Source organism: Pristiophorus japonicus, chromosome 23, assembly GCF_044704955.1.
Source record: "Pristiophorus japonicus isolate sPriJap1 chromosome 23, sPriJap1.hap1, whole genome shotgun sequence".
Classification (NCBI taxonomy): domain Eukaryota; kingdom Metazoa; phylum Chordata; class Chondrichthyes; family Pristiophoridae; genus Pristiophorus; species Pristiophorus japonicus.
Genome location: NC_091999.1, coordinates 50,195,700 through 50,208,990, shown reverse-complemented (window position 1 = coordinate 50,208,990; position 13,291 = coordinate 50,195,700). Strand labels below are relative to the sequence as shown.

The following is a 13,291-nucleotide window of genomic DNA, read 5'->3' as shown; positions in this document are numbered from 1 at the left end:
TCTTGCAGAGACGGAGTGAAGTTACAGTGCATTAACAATTGCCGTTTCCCCTCACTCTGGTGGGGCAGTGGGAAGCACAAGTGGGTTCAGAATTGCCATTTCACCACTCTTTGGTATGGCAATGGTCTTACAGTGGATGAATAATTGCCCTTTCATCTCTCTCTGGTGGTGTAGTGGAAGGTACAGGGGGATAACAATTTCCATTTCACCTCTCTCTGGTGGGGCGATGGGAGATTCAGTTCGTGTTCGTGTGTGGACCTCATTTCAGATCCCAGAGTGTGCGATGCTGCCAAATAAATTGTCCCCAAATCTGAAGGGATGGACAACACGAGAAACAAGGGCACCGAAATATAAATGTACAGCATTTGTTTATCGGGAAATAGAACTATGCAGATTCTCCCAGTGGGACGAAAGTTGCTGAAATGACTTTGAGGTATCCTGTCATTAAAGAGCTTCTCTTTCTCTCCAACCTGTGGTGTATATGAGCTGAGAGCGCTGAATGTACCAGCTTTGGCCACAAGTCCGACAAATATTCTGCTTCAGATTAACAGCGCACCCCTTGGCTAAAATAGGAAACAAAATTAATTGAGCGGCTGTGTGTGTAACTCACGATTGGAAGAAAAGGCCTTTATTGTTTTTTACTTAAGAACTGAAAGGCAATCGAGAGATTCTCATTGATAAGAATTGATGTTGTCCATCAGAGCAAGGGAAATGTTCACAAAACAGGGTTTACCTCTGAATTTATTGATGGTTCTGTTGGTGATTTTCAAGGAAATCGCTTCATGTCCCACCACACAGGAGTAAGAGGCGCCGCGGGCCCACTCCTCGGCTGCAATGTATAGCAGGCTGTACAGGAAGAAGGATCTGCTGCCATTCTCCGCCATCACCTCGGTGTTAAGGTAGTTGTCGGAACCACCGGCTTGTCCTTGACGGTCCATTTGACGAAGATCTCTCGGGTGGAGAAACCTCTCACTAAGCAGGTGAGGCTGACCAACCTCTGAGTAGAGACTTCTTCTGCCGAGGGCAGGAGGACAGACACGGCTGGTTCCCGTGGATCTTTCGCTGTAGAACAGTTACAATAAAGGCAAATGAACTGGACAGTTCCAGATACAATGGTGGGAGTTTTAATCTAATAAAGCAGGCGTATTGAGGCTGTGGGGGTGATTAAATTGGTAAAAATCGGCATCCCGACATCAACCCGACCACTCCTGGTTGTAATATTGTATTTGAATAATATATTTATAGGAGGCTGGAATCCTCTATTTTAACCTCCATTCGGTTTTTAACTGTAGCTGGTCCGGCTTGACATACTGTGTAAATCCCAGCAGTTACAGCTGCACCCAGGTGGTTATTGCCCTTACACCTCCCTCCTGGATCCAGGTTCCCTGCCTAACCCACCCCCCGCGATCCGAGAGCTCCTCACTCGGATTCCAATCCTCCTCTGCTCCCGGGTGGCCTTTGAGGCCACCACCAACTCGCTTTCTCTGTTTACATTCGCCAATGTCCCGTGGTTGTACGTCAGAGAAATATGCTCTTCGTTGACATTTAACGCTTTATTATATCCCCTCTGGGGCCTCTCTGGTTTACCATCCCGCAGCAGAGTGAACATAATCTTTCTCTCTGAAATCTTGAAGGGTTGGAGTTGAATTTACTGCACAGATCAAGGAGATTTGGCCAACTGGTCTATGCTGGTGTGTATGTTCCACACATGCCTCTTCCTAGCTCACTTAATCTCATCCTAATAACATACCATTCTATTCCTTTCTCGCTCATGGACTTATCCAGTTTCCCCTAAAATACATAACATCAGGTCCCAGAGTGCTGAGTTCGTGGAATTACCAAACTGAATGATCAGAGTAGCCCATTAAACACTTTAAATAATGAATTGGCCCTTGCACATGCAGCAGAAATAGTCACAGTATCTGACTTATTGTAACAATCTCCGCGCTATCCCTTTTCCTTGTGGATGGAATCTCTGATAGGAGTCGGTATATCCTGATGGCTCACCATCCAGTAGAACTTATCCCCACTCAGCCAGTCTTGTGTCGAGATGTTTAAGTTGCTGATTACGCTGCTGGGATCCTCTCCGTGTTAGACGGCAGTCTCTGATTTCAAAGCCTCCTTTTCTCAGGTCCAGGACACGGTGAGCCCATAAGGAGCATCAGACACGACGCAGTTTAAGGTCACCGTCGCTCCAGTAAGTCCTGTGCCAGTGACTGTGGGCGAAGAGTGATTTTTGAATCGCTGCATGGGACATCCACTGCAAAACAGGAATGAAAGTCAGGAAAAGCTGCATCTTCAGAATCCGGACACCAATTTTTAGCCTTAACTCGTTCAAGGGGGACAAATCACTTTTGAGATATCAACCTCACGCTGCTGCTTTAACACCGGCGTTATTGGAAGGACAATGTATTGGCAACGATTCCGGGAGATCTGTAACATTTCCTGTGTATTTGAAGCCAGAGCCACCTGTAATGGGCTGTGAAGCAAATAACCGGCGTAAAACGGGAATACATTGTGGTGCTATTGTGTTAGGCACTGAAGAGCGCTCATCCTGAAATCCCTTGCTGCTTCAACATTCAGGAAGGATAGAATAAAAGGAAAAGGAGGTGGGGTAGCATTGCTGGTTAAGGAGGAGATTAAGGCAATAGTGAGGAAGGACATTAGCTTGGATGATGTGGAATCTATATGGGTAGAGCTGCAGAACACCAAAGGGCAAAAAACGTTAGTGGGAGTTGTGTACAGACCTCCAAACAGTAGTAGTGATGTTGGGGAGGGCATCAAACAGGAAATTAGGGGTGCGTGCAATAAAGGTGCAGCAGTTATAATGGGTGACTTTAATATGCACATAGATTGGGCTAACCAAACTGGAAGCAATACGGTGGAGGAGGATTTTCTGGAGTGCATAAGAGATGGTTTTTTAGACCAATAAGTCGAGGAACCAACTAGCGGGGAGGCCATCTTCGACTGGGTGTTATGTAATGAGAGAGGATTAATTAGCAATCTCGTTGTGCGAGGCCCCTTGGGGAAGAGTGACCATAATATGGTGGAATTCTGCATTGGGATGGAGAATGAAACAGTTAATTCAGAGACCATGGTCCAGAAGTTAAAGAAGGCTAACTTTGAAGGTATGAGGCGTGAATTGGCTGGGATGGATTGGCGAATGATACTTAAGGGGTTGACTGTGGATGGGCAATGGCAGACATTTAGAGATCGCATGGATGAACTACAACAATTGTACATTCCTGTCTGGCATAAAAGTAAAAAAGGGAAGGTGGCTCAACCGTGGCTATCAAGGGAAATCAGGGATAGTATTAAAGCCAAGGAAGTGGCATACAAATTGGCCAGAAATAGCAGCGAACCTGGGGACTGGGAGAAATTTAGAACTCAGCAGAGGAGGACAAAGGGTTTGATTGGGGCAGGGAAAATGGAGTATGAGAAGAAGCTTGCAGGGAACATTAAGACGGATTGCAAAAGTTTCTATAGATATGTAAAGAGAAAAAGGTTAGTAAAGACAAACGTAGGTCCCCTGCAGTCAGAATCAGGGGAAGTCATAACGGGGAACAAAGAAATGGCGGACCAATTGAACAAGTACTTTGGTTCGGTATTCACGAAGGAGGACACGAACAACCTTCCGGTTATAAAAGGGGTCGGGGCGTCTAGTAAGGAGGAGGAACTGAGGGAAATCCTTATTAGCCGCGAAATTGTGTTGGGGAAATTGATGGGATTGAAGGCCGATAAATCCCCAGGACCTGATGGACAGCATCCAGAGTACTTAAGGAGGTGGCCTTGGAAATAGTGGATGCGTTGACAGTCATTTTCCAACATTCCATTGACTCTGGATCAGTTCCGATGGAGTGGAGGGTAGCCAATGTAACTCCACTTTTTAAAAAAGGAGGGAGAGAGAAAACAGGGAATTATAGAGCGGTCAGCCTGACATCGGTAGTGGGTAAAATGATGGAATCAATTATTAAGGATGTCATAGCAGTGCATTTGGAAAGAGGTGACATGATAGGTCCAAGTCAGCATGGATTTGTGAAAGGGAAATCATGCTTGACAAATCTTTTGGAATTTTTTGAGGATGTTTCCAGTAGAGTGGATAAGGGAGAACCAGTTGATGTGGTATATTTGGACTTTCAGAAGGCGTTCGACAAGGTCCCACACAAGAGATTGATGTGCAAGGTTAGAGCACATGGGATTGGGGGTAGTGTACTGACATGGATTGAGAACTGGTTGTCAAACAGGAAGCAAAGTGTAGGAGTAAATGGGTACTTTTCAGAATGGCAGGCAGTGACTAGTGGGGTACCTCAAGGTTCTGTGCTGGGGCCCCAGCTGTTTACACTGTACATTAATGATTTAGATGAGGGGATTAAATGTAGTATCTCCAAATTTGCGGATGACACTAAGTTGGGTGGCAGTGTGAGCTGCGAGGAGGATGCTGTGAGGCTGCAGAGCGACTTGGATAGGTTAGGTGAGTGGGCAAATGCATGGCAGATGAAGTATAATGTGGATAAATGTGAGGTTATCCACTTTGGTGGTAAAAACAGAGAGACAGACTATAATCTGAATGGTGACAGATTAGGAAAAGGGGAGGTGCAAAGAGACCTGAGTGTCATGATACATCAGTCATTGAAGGTTGGTATGCAGGTTCAGCAGGCGGTTAAGAAAGCAAATGGAATGTTGGCCTTCATAGCAAGGGGATTTGAGTACAGGGGCAGGGAGGTGTTGCTACAGTTGTACAGGGCATTGTTGAGGCCACACCTGGAGTATTGTGTACAGTTTTGGTCTCCTAACCTGAGGAAGGACATTCTTGCTATTGAGGGAGTGCAGCGAAGGTTCACCAGACTGATTACCGGGATGGCGGCACTGACCTATCAAGAAAGACTGGATCAACTGGGCTTGTATTCACTGGAGTTCAGAAGAATGAGAGGGGAACTCATAGAAACATTTAAAATTCTGACGGGGTTAGACAGTTTAGATGCAGGAAGAATGTTCCCAATGTTGGGGAAGTCCAGAACCAGAGGTCACAGTCTAAGGATAAGGGGTAAGCCATTTAGGACCGAGATGCGGAGGAACCTCTTCACCCAGAGAGTGGTGAACCTGTGGAATTCTCTACCCACAGAAAGTTGTTGAGGCCAATTCACTAAATATATTCAAAAAGGAGTTAGATGAGGTCCTTACTACTAGGGGGATCAAGGGGTATGGCGAGAAAGCAGAAATAGGGTACTGAGGTTGAATGTTCAGCCATGAACTCATTGAATGGCGGTGCAGGCTAGAAGGGCCGAATGGCCTACTCCTGCACCTATTTTCTATGTTTCTATGTTTCTATGTTTACACCCATCTGTAGATCCTTGCATCCAAACGCATCTCCGCTGGTTATAATAGTGTAACCCAAATAGCCCGAAGGTCTAGAGGTCTACACCAGCATTACTCTGGTTCAAAACAAGTGTCAAATTAATTTCAGGATTTATGGGACAGCAGGAAACAAAGTTATGTTTCTGGTCACTTGCTGTGATCTTTATTGCGGTGAAAATGTGCAGGAACCAGTCACAGCCCCCGTCAGAGGAGAAGTTCAAGGTCGGGAGAATGGAGTTCCAAAGGGTCTTTTGTGGTGGGGCATCATTTGTAATGATGTGATGTAGTTTGTTAATTTCTGTCATTACTGAACATTTATCATGTCTGGTGAGAGAGAGTCAGAGTTAAATATGATCTCAGGGCATTAATAGCAACATAGGAACAGGAGGAGGCCATTCAGCCCATCCATCCTGTCCCGCAATCCAGTTAGATCAGGGCTGATCTACAGTCAACACCATATTCACGCCTTAGTTCTGTAACACTTGATAATCTTGCCTAACAAAAATCAATCAATCTCAGTTCTGAATTGAAACCAAACTTCAGCAGCTTTTGGAGAGGGAAATCCAGACTTCCTGTGAAGAAATCCTTCCTGACATCACTTCCGCAAGATCTCGCTCTAATTTTAAGATTCTGCTATTTGTTCTGGACTTTTCCGTCAAAGGAAATAATTGTTCTATATCTACTTGATCAATTGTATTTATCTACTTGAACACCTCAATTGTATCACCTCTTAATATTCTCTGCTCGTCTCCTCATCATTTTATTTTATTAGCTCCGGTATCATTCGGATAAACCTGCACTTTACCGCCTCCATGACCAGTATGTCCTTCCTGAGGTGCGGAGCCCAGAATTGGACTCAGCGCTCTGAATAGGGTAGATGCCCATTCCAACAGTGGGTTCCTGGACAGTTAGCAGTAAAGGGTTCCAGACTCCGACTGCCGCTCCGTATATAATCAGCCAACTCAGGATAAACCTGAGAATAAGGGCACGTTACTCACTGCCTGAAATCAGAGCAGGGGGAAAGCTTCGTTGGCGAGTTTATTAAATCCTGAACAATGAGGAATCCTGAACCAGAAGATCGTGGGTTGAAGTCCCACTCCAGATACTTGATCACAAAATGTAAGCTGTGTCTCCCAGTGCAGTACTGGGGGCGTGGTGCACTGTCGGAGGTGCCGTCTTTCGGATCACGTGTTAAACCGCGGATCCGTCTGGCCTCTTAGGTGGACGTAAATGATTCCCTGGACCTATTTCAATGAAAAGCCGAGGACTTTTCCTTCGTGGCCTGGGAATATTTATAGCTCAAAAAACACCACTAAGCAAAATATAATCTGGTCATTATCACACTGCTGTTTGTGGGAGATTGCTGTGCACTAAATGATTGCTGCACGTTGTACATTACAACTGTGACCACATTTCACAACTTAATTCATTGGCTGGCAAGCGATTTGGTTTAGACTAAGGTCGCTGAAGGCGCTGTTTCAAGGCAAGTTTGTAATCACAAGAATATACAAACTGCATGATTGGAAATTAGGAATAGTTCGGTGCTTTTTACTAATTTCAATAAAAGTCCTGACTGAGATCAGCGCTCAGAATGGTCTGTAACCTCTCGGGATTGTGCTTCTTACCCTGAGATCTGGTGAAGTTACGGCTTTGCGTGACCACTTCATGAGTGACCTAGCAGGTGTAGACCGAGCCGGTGAACCATTCCTCGGCGGGGACTGTCAGCCGACTGGCCGCCGAGAAGTTCCCGTTCACCTCAAAGACGGGAGAGGTGACGGAGCCAGAATCCAGGAGTTGTCCACTCTCCAGCCAATTCACGGTCAGTGACTTTGGCCGGAAATCGATGATTGAACACACGGCGCTTGCATATCTGCTGCTGGTGATTTGTTCAGTAGAACTCAGCGTGAGGAGAACAGTTGGAGGAATGATGTCGCGTTCAGGATCTTCAAGAGAAGACAAATTATTGACATTGCTTGCAAAATCAATCATTAAGAAATGCAAAGTGTCCTTATATTTTAACAGGTTCCTCGCTGTCAGACTAACACTAACCTGGCATTTACAGAGAGCAGAACTGTGCACAGTCTTCTCAGTGTAATCTGCAGACCGGAACTGTGCATAATATTCTTAGTATGATCTGGAGACCAGAACGTTACACAGTATTCCAAGAGTGATTAGGAGACCAGAACTGTAAACAATATTCTTGGTATGATATGGAGACCTGAACTGTGGACAGTATTCTAAATGTGATATGGAAACCAGAACTGTGCATAATATTCTAAGTATGATAGAGAGACCAGAATTATACACAGTATTTTAATTGTGATATGGGAGACCAGAACGGTGCACAGTATTTTAAGTGCGATAGGGAGACCAGAACTATACACAGTACTCTAAGTGTGATCTGGAGAACAGAACTGTACACATCATTCTAAGTGTAATATGGAGACCAGAACTGTACACAGCACTCTCAGTGTCGTCTAACCAAATTTCTGTACAAGTTGAACATACCTTCTCATCTTATCACAGTTTGCCCTCTATCCCACATCACTAACCTGGCATTGTGATGGCCCAGACCGACACACCACGTCAAACCTCGCAGTAGATGGTGCTACTGCACACCTCTGACTCGGTGATGGTTAACCGGCTCTTTATCTTTCTTCCAGGAAAGGCTGGTGATTTTATCTTTCTTCCAGGAAAAACTGGTGATTTTGGGGGAGTAGTCCATCGCCAAACAGCGGAAGCAGTTTCTCCCTACTCAGCGCACTATGATCTGGGCTCTATTCCATCCTATTGAATGGACGTCTCTTGAGTTTCCTCCTTCCTCCCACTCAATAAATAATCCGAATTAAATACCATTCCAAAATCCGGTTAATTGGAAGTTTCTCCTTAAAACGGTCCATTTCAATTCCCATTGTTGTTCTTGTTATATAACAATGACCTGGACTTGGTTATAGGGATTCCATCTCGAAGTTCGAAGATGAAGCAAAACCTGGCAACGTAGCCAATAGTGAGCATGATAGTAACAGACTTGAAGAGGAATCAGAGAGACGAGTGAAATGGGCCGGGACATGGCAGTGCAATTTAATGCGGATAATTAAGAAGCGGTATACTTTGGGTGGAACATGGAGAGGCAGTACCATCTAAATAGTATTGTTTTGAGGGGATACAAAAACAAAAATATCTGGATATTGCCCCCGTGTCAATATTACTAAAAATGTTCAAAAATGCTCACTGAAAGCCGATGTGTATGTGTTTGTATGTGGGGTTGGGGTTGAAGCCCAGATTCTCACAGAGACAGAATCCAGGTTCTCACAGGACCAGGATAGCCGAGTGGTTGAGGCGTTGGCCTTAAAATTCAATGGTGTTCCCCGCGTGGGTTCGTACCCCACTCCTGGTATCTCTTTAATTTAACACGGATTTGCTCCCATTCTGATCAATGAGTCCGGATTTTCATCGGTTGAATCAGCAATTTTCTGTAACAATGTGACACTCTGAACCGATAATGAAATGAAATTGTGAAATGTATCTGTGTCGTTCGGTCTCTGCCTCTCTCTCTCTCTTCAGAGAGTTTTGTATGTTTGTGTCTTTGTCTCTGTCAGTCTGACTCACTCTGTCTGTCCCTGGTTCCCTGTTTGTCTCTGTCTCTCAATCTGTCTCTTTCTCACGGTGCCACATCTGTTCCAATGGGATTCTCTCAGACTCTTTGTCTGACTGGCTCTCTCTTTCCCATCATTTCGGTCTGTCCATGTCTTTGCCTGTCTCTGTGAGTCCCTGCCTGTAAGCTGAGAAGTATTTCCTTCATTTTCTGTTTTAGTCTCTATCGCTCTCTCTCTATCTGTCTCTCTGCTTGTCACTGTGTTTATCACTGTCTTTCTCTCACTCTTTCCCTCTCTCTTAATAGATCACACACAGACACATCACTGTATATGTATATGTTTGAGTCTTTTTCTCACTCAGTCTGCCTCTCCTTCTCAGTCTCACACTTTCTGTCTCTCGTTGTCTCTATCTCGCTGTCTGTCTCTCCATGTTTGTCGGTTTGTCTCTGTCTCTCAATGTGTCTGTCGACTTATTTTCACAGCTCGATAACTGCTTCACCACAGCCCGTATTCTCATCCGCATAGTGGTGACTATCCCTGCCTGTTACGTGGGAGAACCGGGTTCAATTCCCCAATAAACAAGCAGCTTTTCCAAAATGTCGAATTTTACTTCTGTTTCTTGGTATAGATTCATATTAAAAAGTATCAGAGCACTATAGAACAGTAAAGATACAGCAAGAGGAGATTGACTCTTCCAGATTTTTTGCAAACGGAGACTTTTTCAGGATTCTGTGGCCGTCTGCTGCACAGAGATGGATGACTGAGTTTTTTCTGAGCAAAATTTAAAGTGCCAGAGACGCAGTAGTTGTCGCCGAGTGGTTAACGCGATGTTCTCGAAATCCTTTGGGTTTACCCCGCGCAGGAACGAATCCTGCCTGCTCTGATTCTCAGCATTTTTCATTCCATTTTACAATTTAACCAGGTTTTTGCAAAACTGATCCTGAGATCGGCGGAAGAACGTCCCACACCTTTCAACACTGGAATCTATTTCTCATTTTTTGCAATATCTCAATATCTGCAATATTCACGATGCATACAGATAGAAAAACGCAAAAATCAGCCTAAGTAGCGAAAGTGATTCAGCCTGTCTATCCCGTTATATGTATAAGGCATCTGTGCATGTCCGTTGGTGCATGTATATTTTTGGTTATTGATGTGTGTGTGTCGCTGTGTCTGTCTATCTGTATCTATGTCCCTGTGTATGTGCAACTGTCTGTGAAAATCATCACCATGAATTTGGTATGTTCTGGAACTTTTAAAAAAGACTTGGGGAAAATAATACGGTTGTGAACTTTGGTATCGGCTTTGGTTCAGTGGCAGCATCCTCGACTGAAAAACGCAAAAGCCAGCCAAAGTAGCGACAGTGACCCTGCCTGTCTATCGATCTATTTGTCTAAGGCAACCTATGTATATCTTGATCTGGGTGTCATGGTACATCAGTCATTGATTGTTGGTATGCAGGTGCAGAAGGCGGTAAAGAAGGCAAATGGCATGTTCGCCTTATGAGCGAGGGGATTTGAGAATAGGAGCAGGGAGGTTTTACTACAATTGTACAACTTGGTGAGGCTACACCTTAAATATTGTGTTCAGTTTTGGTCTCCAAATCTGAGGAAGGACGTTCTTGCTATTGAGGAAACACAGCGAAGGTTCACTAGCATGATTCCCGGAATGGCAGGACTGACATATGACGAGAGACTGGATCAACTGGGCTGGTATCCACTGGAGTTTAGAAGAATGAGAGGGGATCTCATAAAAACATATAAAATTCTGACGAGATTGGACAGCTTCGAGGCTGGAAGAATGTTCTCGTTGCTGGGGTGTTCGAGACCAAGGATCACAGTCTAAGAATAAGGTGTAAGCAATTTAGGACCGAGATGAGGAGAAACTTCTTCATTCAGAGAGTGGTTAACCTGTGAAATTTTCTACCGCAGAATGACGTTGAGGCCAGTTCGTTAGATATTTTCAAAAGGACCCTTATGGCTAAAGGGATCAAGGGGTATGGACAGAAAGCAGGAATGGGGTGCTGAGGTTGAACGATAAGCCATGATCTTATTGAATGATGGTGCAGGCTCGAAGGGCCAAATGGCATATACCTGCACCTAATTTCTATATTTCTATGTTGATGCGTGTACATCTTTGGTTATTGTGTGTGCATGCCTATCTGTATGTATGTATCTGTGTACGTGCAACTCTTTATGGAAATCATCACGATGAATTTGGTACGTCCTGGAACTTTTTAAAAAACTTGCGGAAAATAATATGGTTGTGATCTCTGATATCGGTTTTGGTTCAGTGGCTCCATTCTCGACTGAATCAGGAGGTTGTGTGTGTAAGTCCCACTTCTGAGACTTGAACACATCATCTTGGCTGACACTCAAATGCAGTACTTGGGGAATGTTGCATTGTTGAAGCTGTTGACCATCGGCTGAAATTTTAAATTGAAGCTCCATCTGCACACTCGGGTGGATGTGAAAGTTCCCAGAGCCTTAGTCGAAAAAGAATAGGAGAGTTGCGCCCGTGTCAATATAACGAAAAATGTTCGTAAATGCTCCCTGAAATCCTATGTGTCTGTGTGTCGCTGTGGGCGTGGAGCTGAAGCTCAGATTCTCACAGGCAGAGCCCAAGTTCTGACAGGATCAGGACCAGGATGGCCGAGTGGTAAATGCGTTGGACTTAAGATCTAATGGGTTTATACCCGCGTGGGTTTGAACCCCAGTCCTGGTAATTCCTTAATTAAAAGTAGATTTTTCCCATCCTGCTCAGTGATACACGATTCTCAAATGCTGACTCTCCAATTTTCTGTAACGATATGACACTCTGAGTCTATAATGAAATGAAATTGTGAAATGTATCTGTGTCGCTCGGTCTCTGCCGCTCTCTCTCTTTAGAGAGCTGTGTTTGTGTTTGTGTGTTTGAGTCTTTGTCTCTCTCAGTCTGCCTCTCTCTGACACACTCTGTCTGTCCCTGTTTCTCTGTTTGTCTCTGTCTCTCAATCTGTCTCTTACTCACGGTGTCTCGTTCTGTTGCAAAGGGATTCTCTCAGACTCTCTGTCTGACTGTCTCTTTCTGTCCCATTATCTCTGTCTGTCCATGTCTTTGCCTGTCTCTGTTAGTCCCTGACTCTAACCTGATAAGTATTTCCATTATTTTCTGTTTTTGTCTCTGATAATCTCTCTCTCTATCTGTCTTTCTCTCTATTTGTCTCCCTCTTTGTCTCTCTCTTTGTCCCTGTCCTTTTCTCTGTCATTCCATCGTTATTTGCCTCCCTCTCTTTAAGGAGCACACAAATGCATCTCTGTGTATGTATGTGTTTGAGTCTTTTTTCATTCAGTCTGGTCCTCCCTTTCAGACTCAATGTTTATCTCTCTCTTTGTCTCTATCTCACTGTCTGTCTCTCCCTGTTTCCCTGTTTGTCTCTGGTTCTCAATGTGTCTGTCTCTTTCTCACCGTGTCCAGTGGTAGTTCCTGTCTCTAACCTGCTGAGTATTTCCATCATTTTCTGTTTATATCTTTGTCTCTCTCTCTATCTGTCGCTCTCTCTCTATCTGTCTCTCACCTTGTCACTGTCTTTATCACTGTCTTTCTCTCACTCTTTCCCTCTCTCTTTTTATAGATCACACACACGCATCTCTCGTTATATTTAGGTGTTTGAGTCTTTTTCTCGCTGACTCTGACTGACTTTTCAGTCTCACGCTTTCTGTCTCTCGTTGTCTCTCTCTCGCTGTCTGCCTATCCCTGTTTATCGGTTTGTCTCTGTCGATCAATGTTTCTGTCGACTTCGGTTCACAGCTCGATTACTGCTCGGATGCAACCCGTTCTCTCGTCCGTGTCGTGCCGATTATGCCCCCCTTTTCCGCGGGAGAACCAGGTTCAATTCCCCGACGGAAAAGCAGCTTTTTCTAAATGTCGAATTTTACTTCTGTTTCTTGGTATAGATTTTATTAAAAAGTTCCACAGCAATATAGAACAGTAAAAATACAGCAAGAGGAGATTGCCTCTTACAGATCTTTTGCAAACGGAGACTTTTTCAGGATTCTGTGGCCGTCTGTTGCAGAGTTTATTCTGAGTAACATTTAAAGGGCCAGAGAAGCAGTAGTTGTTGCCGAGTGGTTAAAGCGATGGTCCAGAAATCCTTTCGGTTTTCTGCGTGTAGTTTCGAATCCTGCCGACTACAATTCACAGCATTTTTCATTCCATTTTACAATTTAACCAGGTTTTTGCAAAACGGATCCTGAGATCGGCAGAATAGCGTCCCACACATTTCAACACTGACATCTATTTCTCATTTTTATTCATCTGCAATATTCATGATTCATACGGATAGAAAAACGCAAAAATTA

The 13,291-nt window shown here is 44.3% G+C and overlaps 2 non-coding genes and 1 pseudogene across 2 annotated transcripts; 2 read left to right on the top strand and 1 right to left on the bottom strand.

Annotated features, from left to right (window-relative positions):
- Nucleotides 1-671: 671 nt before the first annotated feature.
- The window catches only part of LOC139235532 (Ig heavy chain C region-like), a 65,647-nt pseudogene continuing 53,027 nt past the window's right edge, over nt 672-13,291 (bottom strand).
- Nucleotides 8,672-8,752, top strand: trnal-uaa (transfer RNA leucine (anticodon UAA)). The gene has a single exon. It is a non-coding gene; the product is annotated as a tRNA-Leu (tRNA).
- On the top strand, nt 11,593-11,675 carry trnal-uaa (transfer RNA leucine (anticodon UAA)). Its single transcript has one exon. It is a non-coding gene; the product is annotated as a tRNA-Leu (tRNA).